This window comes from Petromyzon marinus, unplaced genomic scaffold (assembly GCF_048934315.1).
Source record: "Petromyzon marinus isolate PM22_M1 ecotype Great Lakes invasive population unplaced genomic scaffold, UKy_Petmar_22M1.pri1.0 PM_G_Scaffold_56, whole genome shotgun sequence".
Lineage (NCBI taxonomy): Eukaryota > Metazoa > Chordata > Hyperoartia > Petromyzontiformes > Petromyzontidae > Petromyzon > Petromyzon marinus.
In genome coordinates, this window is record NW_027423009.1 from 271,048 (window position 1) to 279,785 (window position 8,738).

Here is an 8,738-nt window from a genome sequence, read left to right on the forward strand (position 1 = left end):
ACTTTTGCTGCTATAAATTGTCCACGCGATAAGCCACTTTGTTGAGCTATCATTTGCGGCAAGGTTGCGTCTGAAAAAACAGGTCCCTGCAGGGTGGGCTGGTAGGACAAGTCTCTGCGCTGTCTATTGCTGATTTTACACCCAACAGCACGAGATTTCACTTCGTTAAAGTATTGAAAGGGGACGGACGGACGGACACATTAATCTATTGCAGGCTGGTACACTCAGTTTACAACTTCGTTCCTACCAGTATAAGTGAATACCTCAGTTGGACTTTGCCGGTTAAGATGGGTGTGGTTTAGTTTTATTTGCATGTTTATGGGTGATTGTTTGCCTTTTTTGTACTTTGCACCGGTATCGTGTTTTTATTCTTTGGTTCTTTCGGTAAAGTCACCACCACGTAGAATGAGAAGAAAATAATAAATTGATCAAATAAAATAACGCAATAATATTCTCACGACGTTTCTCATTCTACGTGGTGACTTTACCGAAAGAACCAAAGAAGATGAATCCTTGCAGTCACGAAAGCTTTAAATCGAAATTTTTATCGTGTTTTTGTTGTACTGTTTGTTGTAACGTTCTTACCTGCTCCCTACTGGACATCTGTAAAAAAGAGCTTTATAGCTCATCGGATTCCTCCAGTATATATATTCTGATTCTCATTCTGAACTGTAAACTGGTTCTGCTGTAACTTTGTTATGGAACATTACGACAAAAAACTAAAGATTGTTTTACTGACGGAATCGGTCGCCGATTCTGGGTTTGAATCCAGACCTCAGCCACCCATCGTTTTAGAGTATTTGGCTGCTATAAACGTCCACATTGATAATCCACTTCGTTGAGCTAACATTTGTGGCCAGTTCACTTCTGAAAAGGCGCTACATAGCTCAGTGGGCCTTACCTGGTAAAATATTAAGTTACAAATTTAACCGGGTCCTCAAGTGCATTGAGTTGACGGTCTAAGCACATTCACCAATGACTGCACGAAAAAATAACAATTGAAATATATTTGCTTTTCACAAAATGTGGATGAATTCAGCTCTTGATAGTTAACTTCAGTTTGACGCAAGGGACATTTTTTGTATGGCATTAGCGTGGGGTGAAGTGGCGTATTGAAAGTGTGCTCAGTCAGAGTTGCGTGACACCTTACGGGGGATGTTCTCCGAGACAACTGCAGAGTTCCGAATGGAAATGTATTGATCTTGATCCCTATTGCACTTCATTGGGGACAAAAGCATAACAAACTACCGATGCCGCCTGAAGCAGAGCCACGCGGACACTCACCGATCAACTCTCTTGGTCCCGTCGACTCCTTGTCATAGTCCTCTACTGCTACCACCACGGACGTTGGTGCCATGAACTCACCCCTCGATTCTTCCGCCCATGCCAGGGACTTTCTAAACTCCTACAAACTTGCTCGATTCCATGAAATGTTCTATTTCAAGGGTCATGATTAAATTAAGAATGTCGTTTTTAACGCTCCTGTCCCATTATTAGTGCCCTCCGCTGCTGGTTTTCGGAGCTCCCTCGCATCAACTCTCCCCCCCACCCCCCCCCCCCAAGTTACTTCGTGCCAAGCTACTACGTGTCAATTCACTGCTGGATGAAGGCCTTTTCCCACGCCATGGCACTCGAGGGGGGTTATGATGACCTCACCTCACTGGGCTGGTTCGCGTGAGATCCTAGAAGCTCGATTCCAGAGACACGCTGGTCCTTATCCGTGAGCGGCCCTTTCGCCTCGAAAGAGTGACCCAGGTTACGCTCGAAAAAGAGACTTGTCCTGGTCTCTTAAAGTACTTTAACCAGTTTCAACAACATCTATTGTAAACTCTGCCACTCACCGTTTGGCACTTGGATATTTGACCTTTGCTCAGACGGCGAGATTTGCTGGTTTATCCAGGATGCTTCTGTTGCGCGTCGTCGCTTTAAGAAATTATTTGTTCATATTATGTTTGTTGCGGTTGCACCCGACTCAAGAGCCGCATGGCTCACAGGGCTACACCTAATAAATGAAACTTGAACTGACGTTTCAGGCAACAGTCCTCAAGGTGAGATGTGCTCCCCGTTGGGGTGCGTACGCACGCGTGCGCGTGTGTGTGTGCACCCATCAGACGAGACAAACGTGCGTCCATCGATAGATGTCTTTATATGCGAACGGATCTGTTTGGCATATACAAGTGAAAGCGGTAACGGTAACTTCTACATGCACGGTTACGTTGGCGGTATATACACGGCATCTCTCGGTGTGTTAGCACCGCACAGAGAGGACATGACAGAGGCGGAAGTTAAGAAGAAACAAAAAGTAAATAAAAAAATCACCGTTATTTCATTTTTATAACCCAACGGGAATTTGTCATTTTTCTGATTTCGTGTTATTTTTTTGTTACCGAACAGAAAAACCCCCTCGGTGTACGTACAGCACACGATCCGGCCTCCCCCGCTCTAGAATATACATTTTCTTAAATTTTATTACAAGTGCAACACATTACAAAAAAATATTCTTAAGAGTGACTGAATCTCTATAAATGTACAATTTCTGTTGTCTGTATTACGACTACCATCATCATTATCATCATCATACAGGCGCTCAAGAACAAATCGCCGACTATTTACATTAGAATATATCGTGTCTTTATTTACTTGTTTTAACTCGCCACCACGTAAGGTAGGTCTAACATTTAAAATGAGTGAGAAACCTACAGCGTTCTCGACTAGACACGAGCACACACGCACAGCAGCAGCACAGTCAAACATCATCATCATCATCCCCTCCAGAGGAGCAGCTTAGAGCCTCTGGCAGATGCGTCACGGTATTGCAGGGTCACACACACGTGTGCACATACGTGCACACGTGCATGCACACACGCATGTGCGCGCACACGTACACACACGCACACACACAAAGACACACGCACAAAGACTCACGCGCGCACAGGCACGCGAACCCTGCCAAGCAGACAGAAGTAAACGAATACAAATAACAACCAGAACGAAGACAAAATCAAGACTCTTGGAGAGAGAGAGAGAATCAACATAAACCCACGTATGCGTGTCTGCATGTGTGTGTGTAAATATTTATATCGACACCACTGGGACGATTAGTGATCGCAGCATCGAACGATGGTGGGGGGCGGCGGCGTTGCGCAATGATGGCACTGCCCCCCCCGCAGCTGTCAACGAGAAAGCAACGGCGGCAGCAGCCGACGCCAAACACAGCCGGCGTGCCAGCCGTGCGCGCGTCTCACGCACGTGGCGTCGCATAGTCACCGCGCGCACTCTACGGCGAGGGGAAGCCGGGCCAGAGGAGAAAAGAAACAACACTATATATTCTTAGCTCTTTCGGTAAAGTCACCACGTTGAAGGGAAACAATAAAATAATAAAATATATTTAAAACAATAAAAAATTCTCACGACGTTTCGACCATAACACAAACGGTCGTCATCAGGTGTGTCGGTTTGCATTAATTTATTTATTTTAAAACGGTGTATTTATTTATAAAAAAACGTTAGCACCACGGGCAGCGATTTGGCAGTTTATTTAGAAGGACTAGTCCATCTATGTTCTGAAAAGAGGAGGGGGGAGACGAAAAATTAATGTATGCTGTCTGAAAGCCACTGTAAGCGTGAACAATCAATTAAGACCTGAAATGGTTTATCAAATCAAATCTTTCCAATGATTGCTAAGCCAGAATCCATCTTCTCGGTTGAAATTGTCTCTGTGCTTGTATATGTGGATAGCCTCATGAACGAATCTCTCATGGTAGCCAGATGGCTTACAAAGAATCTCTGTCTTGGAAAAGTCAATGTCATGTGAGCCTACTGAATTATAACAATGATCTGTTTTATATATATTTTATTGTTTCCCTTCAACGTGACTTTACCGAAAGAGCTAAGAATATAAATGTAATTTAAATAAAATCTATTTATTAAAAAATTCAATTTAATTTAACGTAGGTATGAAATAAAATAAATTTAAATAAAATTTAGTTTATTACAAATCTAAATTAAATTTAACGTAGGTATAACATAAAATACATTTAATTTAAATTATAAAAAATATTTATCCATAAAAAAATACGTAGGTATAAAATAAGTTTTAATTAAGTTAAAATTTTAAATTAAATTTAACGTAGGTATAAAACAAAATGTAATAAATTAAATAATAAATACATTTTTTTTCTACCTCCGTGACTTCACCGAAAGAAGCAAAGAGTGTGGACCCACGTGACATCAAGGCTGTCCTAATCTAGGCAAGGCCTCAGGGTGTACCGGGCCTTTCACAACAACAACCGCAGCTGCAGCAACAACGGTTCTCTTGAGAAAACGATTCAAAAATAAAGTCAACGTAGCTTACCTTGACACTCGCGAACTTTAAAGATTAAAATAATTAAAACAAAACTAAACACTCACACGCACATGGGCACGCGGCGTTCAGCATGTAGGGCATTAAAAATGATAGCGTCCTCCCGCGATCTGATTGGTCGCCGCGTGCCAAAGTGGGGAGGGGGGGAGGGCCAGCGATCCGATTGGTCGAGAGGCAAACCTGGGCGCGTCTCCGGCGATGGTGCGCAGCGATTGGTCAACGGTTGTCCTATGCTAATTTTGGTATGCTAATTTATTTTAATCTGTATGCTAATGTAGTTTATTTATCCATACTCATTAAGTTTAATGTTTATCCTAAATTAGTTCAAAATGTATGCTCGTTTAGTTAACATTCTATGATAGTATCGTTATATTTTTTTATGCTATAACAGCAGTGCAAACTGACTGTGGTGGTACCTGCTATGATTACAGCAGGCATACTGACTGTGGTGGTACCTGCTATGATAACAGCAGGCATACTGACTAGTGGTACCTGCTATAATTACATCAGTGCATACTGTGGTGGTACCTGCTTTCACTACAGCAGTGCATACTGACTGTGGTGGGACCTGCTAAGGTTACAGCAGTGCATAATGCTTATATGCTTTATCACGCGTCGTGAATGTGATAGTTTCATCCCAGAAATGGTGTCCTTGACCGGCCCAGAGCAGACATTTCACTTTGCCTTAGAACCTGAGGTGGCACAGCATTAGCAATTCCAAGTTCTTTATGTGACCAATAGCAACAAATTACGTGGCAAGCATTTGAAATGAGTGGGTTATGACGTACTGTACTTCACTCTTATCGACCATTAACATAAGTCTGTGTTACTGGCGTTGTGCTGCTTCGGCTGGTACCAACTTCTTCTTTGACCACGTGGACCACGCGGATGAATGGTCTACGCGAGTCGAGCGACCGATGGAGAAGACCCATGGGGGCACGCGGCGGGAGACTTTCAGGCGAAATCGTGGAAGTCGCGTGACAGAAGCCACGCGTGGAGGATAGATGCATGCTGGCGAGACGTCGTCTTCAGTTTAATTTAAGTTTCATGTGTCAGGTGTAGAGCCCTGTGAGCCGTGCGGCCCTTGACTCGGGTGCAACCGCAACAAACAAAAACGTGAACAAGAAACATCTTAAAGTGACTACGCGCAAACAGAAAAATCCAGGAAAAAAACAGCAGAGTCTTCCAGAAAAAAACAACCGTATTTGAACGCTGCGTGCAGAAATCCCAGTGGGATGCAAGTCAAACAATAACCATAAGACAATTTAAATTAAAGTTATCAGGCTAACTCTTTACTACAACAAACGTTTTCAAAATCACCAAAACAAAGCTACAAAAAACAATGTAACAGTGATCGACATAGGCGAGGCCATAACCGATTCAGACAATCGTCACTGGTCTTTGCCGTGAGCGGGGAATCCAACTGGTTGGCCGACTTCGTGGCGAAGCGTGTTCATCACGACACTACCGCTTCCCACATTTACACACTCACGCAAAGACACAGATCCCACAGCACCTGCCCCGAGCACCTTAACAGACTGTTGGGGCAGGTGCTGTTAGCGAGCACCTGCCCCGAGCACTTTAACAGACTGTTGGGGCAGGTGCTGTTAGCGAGCACCTGCCCCGAGCACCTTAACAGACTGTTGGGGCAGGTGCTGTTAGCGAGCACCTGTGCAGGCCAGCACGGCTTGGTGAATGAGCTATTGTGTGTGTGTGAGAGCTTGAGAGGGTGGGTAGGTGGTTTTGTGAGTGATTGATTGGTATAAATATTCTGATGAATTTGCAATTTGCTATCTGAATTCAATATTTGGACGGCAGAACGTGTATTTACATTCGTATTCATGCGTGTCATGTATGAAGTGTATTTGTTGGGGTGTGTGTGTGTGCACCTTCTACCAACAGTCTGTTCATAAGGGTGCGCGAGGCGCGTGCTAGTGGTTCGTGTGCTGGGCTCCTCTCTGATTCGTGCGCCATGGAGCACGTGACGTGCCGTGCCGTCAGCCAAATAGCCGCGTTCTTGCGGCGCTCAAGATTCCCGAAGAATGACCTCGTACGAGAAGATTGCACAGAAATACATTGACATGGCGAGTGGAGCGAGTGTCGCTGTGTGTGTGTAGATGCCCATGTGGGGAGCCGGCAGGGCTGTTGCGTCGCTAGAGGATTAGCGCGAATTTATATTCCAGTTGTTGAGTTTTAAAAAAAAAAGTCATGGGCCTCCTCTACATCCACTCAGACTCAAAACGATTACCGCGACTGATTCAACGTGTTAAAACATTACCAATGTGGAGACCTCCCCTTGAATCAGCGTAGGGGAGACAAAGGTGGCCAGGCGTGGTGTGCCGTGCTGCTCTTCAGCACGGCTCTGGCCCAAGGCTACCAGAGGGGGATCTTCGTCTCTGCAGCTGTACGTGAGGAGCGTGCTTAGTGGCACGCTTCACAATTTTTATTTCCTCCTCCCCCGGTTCCCTCCCTTTTGACTCCGGATTCTGAGAAGCCTGCGAGGTCCTCATCCACAGCCGCTTGGGCCGAAGCAGTCGCGGTCTACGAGGCGAACCAAGGGTAGTGAACATCTGTGAGAACGAGCTTTACAGTTCATCGTATTCCTCCAGTGTGAATATTGAGATTCTGATTCTGACCAAAGGCAAGGACAGAAATCCCCCGCCCCCCCCCCCCCCCCCCCCCGTGTAGCCGTAACAGATTTGGGGCAGGTGCTCATCGCGAGTAACCAATCAACACCCACCACTCACTTGCTTCAGTGGGAAACAACTTTGACGTGCCCGCCCTTGCTCGACACTAAACAATGATTTAATAGCGACGACGAGGACATTCATACGTAGAGTGACGCACCTTGAATGACGACATTCAAGGTGCGTCACTCTTCGGCCTGTGGCCGCACCTCTCAGCAATTTGCCTCTTTGGTTTTTCCTCTTAAACACCTGGCGAGTTGCTATCTCTTAAACAAGTAATTTGGCAAGGATAGTCTCAGTAACAATAAGTAAGTAAATCAATGGTAAACGAGCGCTAATTTAACGGCGGCTTTCAGACAGCATGCATTAATTTTTCGTCTCCCCCCTCCTCTTTTCCGAACATACATGGACTCGTCCATCTGAACCAGGGGTGTCCAAACTACGGCCAACGGGCCAACTGCGGCCCGCGGTCCAGTTTTTATTGGCCCGCAGCAAATTCTGAAAATATAATAGAATATGGCCCGCACAAAAAGCTTGAGCTCAACTCTGTTGCACTTCTCAGTTTCAACACTAGATGGAGCCAGCCACGGAAAACCGTGCTTCTCCACTAAACAAAATTAAGCAAAGAAAAACTTTTACCGCGAGTCACCAGAAATGGCAGCACCGAAGAAACGCAAAATAGCAAGTGAGTGTAGAAGATTTCAAACACGGTGGGAAAATGAATATTTTTTCAAAGAAATCAACGGAAAGTGTGTCTGTTTGATTTGCAATGAAGATGTTGCTGTGATGAAAGAGTATAATGTCCGTCGGCACTATGAAACCAAACATCAGAGCTACACATCGTACACCGGTGCCGAACGAACACAGCAAGTTAAGCAAATGGTGGCTAGCCTGCAAGCTCAACAACAATTTTTTTCGTGCTAACAAAATACAGGAAAACGCCACTACAGCAAGCTATGAAGTCACTAAACTTATTGCCCAGCACGGCAAACCGTTCTCAGACGGTGATTTCATAAAGCAGTGCCTCATCAAAGTCACAGAAATAATGTGCCCGGAAAAAGTGCAGGATTTCAACAGCGTGAGCTTATCCAGAAATACAGTGGTGCGGAGAATCGAGGACTTGTCAGCTAACTTGAAACTTCAGCTGAGAGACAAAGCTTGTGCTTTTGATTTTTACTCGATAGCATGCGACGAGGGCACAGATGCCACAGACACCGCGCAGCTGTTAATTTTTTTGCGGGGAGTAGATGATAATTTTTGCTGTACGGAGGAACTGCTTGATATGATGAGCCTAAAAGGCACGACGGGTAGAGATATTTTTGAAGCTGTGTCAGAGGCAGTTGAAAAGATGGGGCTTAAATGGGACAAGCTCTGTGGAGTAACAACGGATGGAGCTCCGGCCATGACGGGCGAGCGCAAAGGAATGGCATCGATGGTGTGCGCCAAGGTAAAAGAGAGCGTAGGTGAGGCTGTTAGGATGCACTGTATAATCCACCAAGAAGCACTGTGTGCCAAGACTGTCCAGCTGGGCGATGTGATGAACACCGTTGTAAAAACTGTCAACATAATTCGAGCTAGAGGACTGTACCACAGAGAATTTCAAGCTTTCCTATCTGATGTGGATGCTGAATACGGGGATGTACTCTACCACTCTGATGTGCGCTGGCTCAGCAGCGGCTCTGTGCTGC